Genomic DNA, 11,731 nt, shown 5'->3' on the forward strand with positions numbered 1-11,731 from the left:
ACTCCAGCCTACTTTGCTCCAGGGAGTACAGTCGCAGCCTATCCAATTTGTCCTTATAACTAAAGCCCTAGTCAGGCAACAGTGTTGTAAATCTCTTCTGCGTCCCCCGTAGCTTAATCACATCCTTCCTATAACATGACAACCACAACTGCACACAATACTGCCAAGTGCAACCTAACCAGCAATCTGTATAACTGTAACATGGCATCCCAGCCCCTAAACCCGATGTATTTAATGTAGGCAACCATATTATATGCACCTTCTTTATGATTTGTCTAACAGTTTTGCCACTTCCAGCAAACTATGTATTTGTATCCCAAGATCTTGTTGCTCAATAGCAAACCCCATAGTTGTGCCATTCACTCTATGTCCTGGCCTGCTTAAACTTGCTAAAATGGATCTCCTTACTTGTATGAGTTATATTCCATCAACTATATTCTCAGTGGTCTATGGTGTCGAGGGGCGATAGAGCCCAAAGAATATCTGAGTAATCGTCTGAAAGGTGTCAAAAAATGAATCAAAATCCATTGCAGCAAGCAATGTTTTCCAAAAGAGCTAGGTTAATCTAATTGAAAACATGCACAAACTGAAATCTTAATTATATATTTGTCCTTTCTAAAATGATTCTGCCAAGTCAGTTCTTGAAGTTGGATTATCACTGTCTGGTTCCCACTAATAAAAGCCCATGTTTTCATACCACACCAGCGTATGCCATGCGTGTATTTGATTACACTTGTTGGAAAGGAACATTTGAGGTGTACTGAGAATTTTGAATCTTTGTATTGGATGCACGCACAAGCCTTGGAAGGGCCGCACCATCTCGCATACCACCCACGTATACACCCCATTAGGCACTTCCTCTTTGGTAGAGTCTGTGGTTAACACATTGACCACAACAACCACCTCAGGATCCTCAGAATATAAGGATTTTCCTTTAGAAAGGAGATGAGAAATGTATTTAGTCAGAGGGCGGTGAATTCCATGGAATTCATTGCCACAGACGGCTGTGGAGACCAAGTCATTGTCTATTTTTAAAGTGGAGATTAACAGATTCTTGATTAGTATGGATATCAGGGGTTATGGGGAGAAGGCAGAAGAATGGGATTGTGAGGGAAAGAGATCAGCCATAATTGAATGGCAGAGTAGACCAAATGGGCCAAATGGTCTACTACTGCTCCTCTGACTTATGGATCCACAAAACCGACATGTCAGCAGGTCATCCTCAATCCCAAGGGACCACTGAAGAAAACTTGTTCAGATATTTGTTCCTGGTCCTGATCAAGGATGATCTGCAGAGAGGTTGGATAACTGGGTTTGGGTAAATTGCACCTGATCTGAAAGAACTATTGGTTAAGATCTTGCATATCTGCTTGTGCTTGTTGCAGTGCGCATCCAAATGTTCTGACGGTCAGATGTTGATGTGTCCATCGCTGAACTGCTGATCAGATGCAGATGGTCTACCAACCGTTTAGTTTAAATCCAGAGAGAGCTGATGTACAAATGGTGACTTCCCCCTCCATTGAAAAATCGTGTGGTTGGATATTTTGTGTGACCTAATGCTCTGAATTATTAACTGCTATAGTTTTCTATAAAGGAATGTTTAAATCGATTTACTTAAATTCATAAATTTTACAGAAAGGAGCTATCTATGGAATTCAGGGCAATGTGGTTGGGCGGGTGCCCATAGACTGACTGAGGTCTATACGTTGTACAAAACCTGTTCCACCTCTTCTGAAAAGAGACACAAAATGCTAGAGCGGGTCAGTCAGCATCTCTGGAGGAAAGGATGTTTCAGGTCAAGACCCTTCTTCAGGCACCTGTTTCATGCAAAGTTCATCTTGTTTAGCCCTAAATATTGAGAAGTGAGACAGGTATGGGTGTCAGAGGCTATGGGGAGAAGGCAGGTGAATGGGTTTGGGAGGGAGAGATAGATCAGCCATGATTGAATGACGGAGTTGACTTGATGAGTCGACTTGCTTACTTCACATCGGCAAGACCAAACATAGACTAGGCGACCTTTTTGCCAAAAATTGCACGCTGTCTGCCAGGGCCTGCTGGGATCTTCTGGTTGTGAACCATTTTCACTCTCCTTCGCATCCCCATACCAACCATGAGAGAGTGAGCTCATACATAAACTGCAGGAACACCGTCGCATATTCCACTTGGGTAGCTTAGAAGTCAACGGTAAGGAATTTTCAGAGTTCCTATAAAACCCCTCTACCTCCCTCTTTTCCCCCCTGCAGGGGTAAGTTTCAATGTATTTATAGGAAGATTATGGTTCAATGGAATTGTTCATCATGAGTTGCAATAGCTGGGATTGGTTTCTGTGGGCAAGTGTTAATGGGCCAATTTGATCATTGGATAGTTTAGGTTGTAATGGGGCAATTTAGCAGATAATGGAGAAATAACCTTGGAATAGGTTGGACATTCAAACAATGAGCTCTAATGAAACTGTTTTGCAGTGATGAGTATCCAGCCATTTACAGTATGTTGCTCTTGAACTGAAATTGAATGGGTCAAATTGGCCAGTAGAGGCATAAGGTTCCATGAAACTATTTTTTTGTGTTTACGGGATGTTTACTGGTTAAAGTTTGGCATTACAGGCACAGGTGGGATGACTTTGGGTATTAGAATGATGTGCTTTATTTGGACTGTCTGCATAACTTCAGTGAGGAAATTGAATGTGGCCAGAAGTGCTGATTTTGTATTGCTGGACAGTTCACAGAATGGTTGATGAAATGCATGTTGAAAGTGTTGCATTCCCTGTCAATGGTATCACAGTGGAGTTTGAGACACTTTAGAGCTGCAGGGCAAGTTACCAGAGTGATCAGTAATTGCACCTCCCACTTTCTGAGTCTTCTCATGCAGGAGCTCCCAAATGTTAAAAATTAAAAAGCTGCAGATGCTAGAAATCTGAAATAAAAACCAGAAGATGTTGGAAACACTGAGCAGGCCAGATAGAAAATTGTTTGTCTTCAGTCTAAAGTGTTAACTCAGTTTCACTTTCCACAGTTGCTTCCTGAATGTTGAGTTTTCCAGCATTTTCTATTTTTCTATATGTTCTTTGGTGTTGTCAGTTCTCTTATCTGCTTCCAACAGATTAGCACAGAAACGTACAAACAGCAGATCACCATTCGGGTATTATCCATTATACCTTGGATACTGGAAATCTGAATTAAAAGCACAAATTATTGGCAATACAATACATGATGTATCAGATAGCAATTACTCTGCAAATCGTTCCATTTTTTTTCTGTTTTACATTCGCATGTATTTATTGATTTCACACTGAATTATTATGGGAACTGGTACCAAAGTTTGGTGGGAATTTAACTTTTTTTCCACTGTTCAGCTGAAGAAAGTAATCCTGAGTTACTACTGTGTCTACCTCATTAGAGACCCTCAGCTATATTTGATCAGACTTTACTGGGCCTTATCTTGCACTAATCGTTATTCGTGTTATTCCTTTTATCATGTATTTGTACACTGTAATCATGTATTGTCTTTCCACCGACTGCTTCGCATTCAACAAAAGCTTTTCCCTGCACTTTGGTAACACTTGACAATAAACTAAACTCATATGTTTCAAAAACCTCTTGAATTGCTGAGCATTGACCGTGAGTTGACAGCAGAGTGAGGCATTCGGACTGGCCAATTCCTTCCACCAAAGATCGGTCAACAGCTCCTAGTCACCCAAACCATTGCCAAAGTCTACAGCGTAGGATTTTCCACTTGGAGACCAGCATTGTGGTGTTGCAGATATACAAGACTGCTGATGTTGGAATCTGGAACAACAAACTGTTGGAGGAGCTCAGCAGATGAAGACGCATCTATGGAAGGAAATGGACAGATGACGGTTCAGATGAAGGCTCCCGAACCAAAGCATCAATGGTTCATTTCTATGTACACGTGCTGCTCAAACCGTTGTATTTCTCCATTCGATTTATTGCAGTACCGGAACAATTTTTTTTTAACCTTAAAGACCAGGTGCCATGAAATGTAGAATCTCACCAGGGTTTTCAAGGCTTGGATTTGGTGGTGTGGCATCGGAGGGTGGAGAGAACTCGTCGGTAAGTCCTATGAGCTCACGGCGTAGTAAATGACAGGTGATGGTGATTAGCTGCTAAAGTCTGTGGAGCTCAGAGGCAAAGTTCAATCATGCAGCATTCCACTGGGAGATTTGCTGGTGCTGTCCCACTACAGTCTGACCTAGTGCAGGAGCAGCAACCCCACCGGTTTAAATGGGGACTTCTGACCCTGCACATTAGATGGGAATAACTAAATAACAATGACTGTTACATTAAAAAAATAATGTAATACTTTTAAATTATTTATTAGTGTTTAAATGTGCATTTAATTAATTGGAGCAATTTCAGCTTTTGAATGCCTCTGTATACAAGGACATAAAAATGGTTTCAGCGTCCAGCGTGCAGAGAACATCGCCTCTTTTAACCCTCTGTATTCTGGCCATTGCTGACAGGTGGGAAGCAGAGCAGGTGACCCTGGGTGGCAGACTGCCTTCTGTGCAGGAAGGAACTGAAGATGGTTTACACCGAAGATAGCCACAAAATGCCGGTGTAACTCAGCGGGTAAGGCAGCATCTCTGGAACAAAGGGATAGGTGACATAAGGGGTTCGACCCGGAACGTCACCTATTCCTTTTCTGCAGAGATGCTGCCTGACCCGCTGAGTTACTCCAGCATTTTGTGTCTACTACATTCTGTGCAACCCTGCTCATGATAAATGAACGTAATACTCTGATAATCCACTGCCTGATTGTAAAGAAATCTGAATGGCACACCAGATGATTTTTCCAGCAATCCCTCCAAATGCACCAGGACCCTGTTTCCCACATTCCCACTAAACATGCTGGGTTTACATGTCCCTCTCTGCTTTTAAAATCATTTGCTTCCCGGTTCCCACACCTTTAAAACTCACCACAGCCCGGGTTCCTGCCTTATAAGCTCGGAGACACACCAAACTGCAGATGCTGGAATCTTCCATAGAATACACATTTAATGAAGGACAATTTATACAATTAAAGCAATTTTACAAGACTCCTTTATTTATATAATAAAGGAAACTGGGTAACATTAAAAAAAAAGTAAATTAAATGCATGCTGGGGTATTATTTCGAATAACATCCAGCACTCAATTCACAATTAACACTATTCTGCACACACAAGAACCAATTTACACTTCTACCCAGCCAAGTTTTCCTACAAACCTGTACATCTTTGAGTGTGGGAGGAAACAGAAGATCTCGGAGAAAACCCACGCGGTCACGGGGAGAAAGTGCAAACTCCGTACAGACAGCACCCGTGGTCGGGATCAAACCTGGGTGTCCAACACGGCAAGTGCTGTAAGGCTACCACTCTACCGCTGCGCCACTGTGCCGCACAAATGGTTGTCAAGGTTGGCTATAAAGCGTGGAGATTGTAGAACGAAGGAAATCCTGCAGCAAAATATTCATTGATAAACTAGGAAGAGACCAGTTGGCTCCTCGAGCCTGTTTTGATTTTTGACTAGTGTGCAGCTTTGCTCCTTAACCTCTTAATATGTTTGTGCAACAAAATCCTGTCTATCGCATTTTGCAATTTTCAAGTGATTGAGTTCTGACCTTCAGAGGAATGAGATCAGCACAGGTATGGAAGTAATGCAACGAGTCTTTGTGTCAATGTTAGATAGAGAGAGAAACGATAGGATTGAGTGAGATAAGTTCAGAGGAGAAAGTACCGCAATTTATTGGACCGTTGGAGAAAAAGTTAAAGGTAGCGAAACGGAAATAGAGCAAGAGGGAGAGAAGGAGAGATATAAAAAATATTAGACAGCTGGATGTAAAAGCTTCCCTTTGATTCTGGTCAGGGCTACTGCTTTTCCTTTAGTGAGCCACATACCCTTAGTCGTCAGTCAGAAATACAACAGCAGCATTGTCACAGAAGAGCACTCTATGGAAAAGCCTCAAAGCTGAAATGTTCCATTTGTTTGCAGGTCCCACACAGGGATAGACTTTTCACCCGAATTGCACAGAACAAGATACTAGCCATTGAGTCATTGGATTTTCTATCCTTTGGATGGAACATCATTCGAAAAAAAAGTCATTAGTGTTTTCAACTTGAGGGGAAAAGAATCGCATTAGGTTCCATTGTAGACATTGACAACTATTCATATCCATGTTGAACTGAAGCCATTACACAGCTTCAGACTGCCGATCTTTGTGCTATCAAGAACTAACGTGATGTTTTTCTATCCTCTCTCCCATCCACATGTTTCATGAAATACATATTTGCAGGACCTCTACTTCCCCTCTTTCATTAAATGCCATTCCCCAGAACCATGTGTGAGTTTAGCTTGTAGCCCCTTGCAAGCTGTGAATAATTGCCATTATGCCCCTCTTTGGGCAGGATGTTATTAAGAGGGAGAATGACTGATTGCCTGTGGGATATGGAGATAAGCTGTCTACAGCATAGAGTCTTTCTGGAGAAGATTACACTTTACCATTTAATGAAAAGACAGTGACAAAGGGGCCACAACACAGCTCCATGCAAATTCATTATTAGGCACTTTGTTTGATTAATGCAATGCAGAGCAATCAGATTTGTAAAGATTTTCCTTTCTCCCCGTAGTCCTATTTAGTGTACATGCTTTAATTTAACTTAGATATTCGAATCTCACGTGCTTTATAATTCTAATTAACCGTTAGAAATTTCAGGATTCAAAGAAATATGTCATCTCAAGCCATCTCCAGATCTGGAAAAAAAACCTCCCTCCCTGAATCCGCTCAGGCGCTGGCTCCATCCCAGGTTTGTGTTGGGTGTAGTTGCCTTGTGCAAGGGGACTGTATTTGGTGTGCAGTGCCCTGGAGACTCTCAGATTCTCATATGGGATTGCCTGCCACAGACCCATTGTCGGGACCTTGTACTGAGAAATTCTGACAATCTGCCATCCAACTGCTTGGGATCTGGCTCGCGGTTTAGTCCAGAGGGTGATCCGCTGGTCCTGGCTGCTAGTGCAGACTGAGCTGAGGATCAAGAATGTGGCAGGTCTTGGGGTCAGGGTTGTGAACACAGGGTGATCATGGGTTTGACTCTTCTGTCTTAGACCCTCAATTATTTGATGTTTCAAATATTCTTAAATCTCTACCTTAAATATTTCAAATTGTATCTGACCACTGATTCACTGCGCACTGAGAGGAGAAAGGTCTATGCCGTACCATCAGCTGCATCTTTTGTAATTAGACTTTAGACATAGAGTGCGGAAACAGGCCCTTCGGCCCACCAGGTCTGCGCCAATCAGCGATCACCCTGTACATTAGCGCTATCCTACAAACTGGGGACAATTTAGAATTTTTACTGAAGTCAATTAACCGACATATACGTACGGTCTTTGGAGTGTGGGAGGAAGCTGGAGCACCCAGAGGAAATATACGCAGTCACAAGAAAAACATACAAACTCCATACAGACAGCACCCGTGATCAGGATCGAACCCAGGTCTCTAGTGCTGTGACTCTACCGCTGCACCACCATGCCATCCAATTAATAACTGTTTCAATATGCATTTGCACATGTGACAATAAAGAACCATTGAACCATTAAGTACTGGCAGAATCTGAGGAAGAAACCACACAATTGATTGTAATGCTCCTGTGGTTTCCTTTGACAGGTAACACCTTACATAATGCTGCTGAAAGCACCTCCTTTTTCCAAGGCTCATCTGGGGGGGGGGGGAGCAGTCTTTCTCATTCAATTGGATTATGTCCGATGGTTCCTGCAATAACCATTTCCATTATTTTTCCAGCTAATAAATGAAATTGTTCAGAGAAAATAAGAAACACATAGTTTTGTTTAATGTCTCTGTATATTTTCTTTCTAGTCCAGTGTTCTTTCTAGAGCACACTGATCAATTTTTGATAGTTGTGGACCACCAATTTGGAATGTTTTATTTTGTCAGAGGTATTACCTAAAATGCAAGTTGTTATTGATGTATGTGACTTAGAGTACTCTGGGCATTGGTCTTTCATCTGTTGTAAGTAGTTGCAGGTTGCTTTCTCAGGCAGTGTTGTACATCTTGTATTGAGCTAAATCCAGGAGTGGGCTAACAAGCTTGAAGCTGATTGAAGATGTGGATGGCTTTTAGAGCAAACACCTGCGGGCATGAATCTGTTTGGATAGTGTAGCCGAAACATAATGAATGCATGGGAGTGTATTACAAGGTAGAATCCACTTGAGAGTCTTGTACTTTTGGTTTATTGCAGTACATAATTGCAGGAAGATCTCCTATGGCTACGGTTGCTACAAAGAACTGTTAGTCTTGCAACGACAACTGGCGTGCGACTCCAGTCTGAGTGATATTAAACAGGCTTTAATTTGCATTGATTAATAACAGTATCTTACTTATGCAACTGTTTTACATTAAATGACAAGTAATTTATACAACCTTTTTCTCCTGTGCAGAGTCTAAGATGATGGCACTTGCAATCTTTGTGGGCTATAATTAAAATGATCGGTCTTCTGAATATGCACAACCATTGTGCAGGGAACAAATTTAAAATTAAAACTATTCGACATCTTGGATTACACATACCCCTGGAGTAGCCACCAAGCTTGACACTAAACTGTTTTTAATTCCACAGTTTAATCTCCTCTGCAATGATATAGAACTGTTATTGTTGATGTTACACACCAAAAAAGCTGGAGTAGCTCGGCGAATCAAACTGCATCTATGGAGGAAGAAATAGGCGACTTTTCAGGACGAGACCCTTCTTCGGACTGAGAACTAGGAGTCTAAAGATATGGAAGGGTAAGGTGTGAAAATGACTGATCAAAGCAGATTATTATTAGGAAGTTTAGAATGGTTCATTGTTAGATGAGGGGAAGGTGACAAGGAAGCATGATGTTATTACTTCTTTGTGTAGTTCTTGTCACCACACTATTGGAAGGATGGGATGGTGATGGAGAGGGTGCAGAGTTGATTCTCCTGGATGTTGTTTAGGCCAGTGAACTTTACTTATTAGGGTGGGGGGCGGTGGGAAATATTGGGTTTGTCTTTTCCAATGGGAAAGTAGTGAAGGGATGACCCAATAAAGGCATGTAACATTTTAAAAGGCTTGACTATTCAGAATCTTTTTTCCATGGTAGGTGGATCAAAGACAAGAGGGCATAGGTTTCAGGTGAGAGGGAAGGAGTTTTAATGGAGATTTGAGGGATAAATTTGGTAATACAGAGAGAGGATGATATCTGGAACATGCTGCCTGTGGAGGTTAAGGAGTCGGATACAATCACTATGTTTGTAAGTGACATTTAGATAGACACCTAAACAGGTAAAACAGAAGGACATGGACTAGTGCAGGCAAATGGGATTAGGATCGATAATATGAGTACACTTCAGCTATTAGAATCATAGAGTGATATTGTGTGGAAACAGGCCCTTCTGCTCAACTTGCCCACACCAGCCAACATGTCCCATCTACACTAGTCCCACCTGCCAGCATTTGGTCCATATCCCTCCAAACATGTCCTAGCCATGTAACCGTCTAACTGTTTCTTAAATGTTCGGATAGTCCCAGCCTCAACTATCTCCTCTGGCAGCTCGTTTCATACACCCACCAACCTTTGTGTGAAAAAGTGACCCCTTAGATTCCTATTAAATCTTTTCCCCTTCACCTTAAACCTATGTCCTCTAGTCCTTGATTCACCCACGCTGGGCAAGATACTTTGTATCTAGCACATTACCTATGAAATTTCCAAGGTAATCTGACCCCACATTGAGATATGGGTTGTTTTATGAACCCGTTTCTCATTGCTCTGCAATATTTTGACTTTGTGTTTCCAAGTCAACTTTTGTTGACAAGAGGTATGAGATTCGCCACATAGGTATATGTAGCATTCAGGATTTTCTGTTTGACAAGTAATTCTCCAGTGATTATATTCTGCACCTAATCCCTACTTCACCTCACCTCCATCCTGATAATTCTCCCACCCTCTCCCACTGGCATAAATGCTGCAGAACTGGATGTCCCCAATATCCCCAAGCTTCAAGGGTAGAGCAAACTATTTTAACAGGAACGTTTTGGTTTCCAAGCTTACAATGTTGGGTGGATGTCATTCAGCTCTTGATTTGTGGTAATATTCTTAACACAGAACTATGTTAATTTACGTTCGCCACGTGAGAAACTTTTTAAAATTCATACATGGGGCATGGTTCATTGGCAGGAGCAGCATTTATTCCCAACTGCTACCTGCCCTTGGACTGTGAAACTGAAGGGATTTCACAATAGGATAGCTTCATGGTTACCAGTGCTGTTCCTTGATTTTTTAAATTCCAGATATATTTGATTTAATAAATGTAAATTCTCCAGCTGCTAGTGGTGATTTGAACTCATGTCTTTGGATAATTGCTAGTCCAGTAACGTAACTACCATGCTGGTGTACTCTGTGGACCTGAAATGATTGGAGTGAAATGCTATGTGCTGGGTATGATCACTGGAGAATTACTTGTCAGGCAGCAAATCCTGACTGCACTGTAACATGTATGTGTGACTGGGGACAGGGAGAATAAACAGACAGGGGTAGTAGGATTGTAATAATGATTGATATAATGTGAGATTTAGCTGTAACATTTGGAAGATGCTACATGTTGTGTATTGTTTGAAGGTTTACCTGTAGTGCTCTTCAAGAAATTCTGCATGTTTTGTTTTCCAAATTATTAGTGATCTCTCTTTCTCTCTGTATATCTTCCTCTCTCCTTTCTCTCTGTATATCTTCCTCTCCTCTCTCCCCTATCTCTCTCTCTCTCCTCTTTTTTTTAAATTCACCCCTTCTCTCTATTCCCTCTATCACCATCTCTCCCTCTCTCTCTCGATCCCCTCCCCACCTCTCTCTCTTTCTCTCTATCTACGCCTCTCTCACTTCCATTCTCTCTTTCAACCCCCCCCCCCCCCCCAATCCCCTCTCCCTATCCCCAACCTGCCTCTCCCTTTCTCTGTCTCCCACTCTCAGCACTGACCAGTGGTAAAGGTCACTGCTGCATCAAAAAGACTTGGCCATAAACTTTCAGAATCTTACAGCTCACTCATATTGCCCACTATCTTGTTATCAATTATTTCATTCCTTGGGTCTTTCCTGCCTGGTCTTGTAAGTGCTTCTTGTTGATAACCTGTGCAATTCCCTTTCTAAAGTCGATTAATTTTGCTTCTACCATCCAGTTTAGATATAACTGAGCGTTATATATGAGCGTTTGACGGCACTGGGCCTATATTTCCTTGAGTTTAGAAGAATGAGGGGAGACCTCATTGAAACGTACAGAATAGTGAAAAGCTTGGGTAGAGTGGATGTGGAGAGGATGTTTCCACTAGTGGGATAGTCCAGGACTAGAGGTTATTGCCTCAGAATTAAAGGCCGTTCTTTTAGGAAGGAGATGAGGAGGAATTTCTTTAGTCAGAGGGTGGTGAATCTGTGGAATTCTTTCCACAGAAGTCTGTGGAGTCAAAGTCAGTGGATATATTTCAGGCCGAGATAGATGGATTCTTGATTAGGACCGGTGACAGAGGTTATGCGGAGAAGGCAGGAGAATGGGGTTACGCGGGAGAGATAGATCTGCCATGATTGAATGGCGGAATAGACTCGATGGACCGCATAGCCTAATTCTACTACTATCACATGAAATTATGAATTTATGAACTGCATTTAAAAGAAAAATTTCAACTCCCCTTGTTCTTCTGCTAATTAGCAAT

This window comes from Leucoraja erinacea, chromosome 29, assembly GCF_028641065.1.
Source record: "Leucoraja erinacea ecotype New England chromosome 29, Leri_hhj_1, whole genome shotgun sequence".
NCBI classification, from domain to species: domain Eukaryota; kingdom Metazoa; phylum Chordata; class Chondrichthyes; order Rajiformes; family Rajidae; genus Leucoraja; species Leucoraja erinaceus.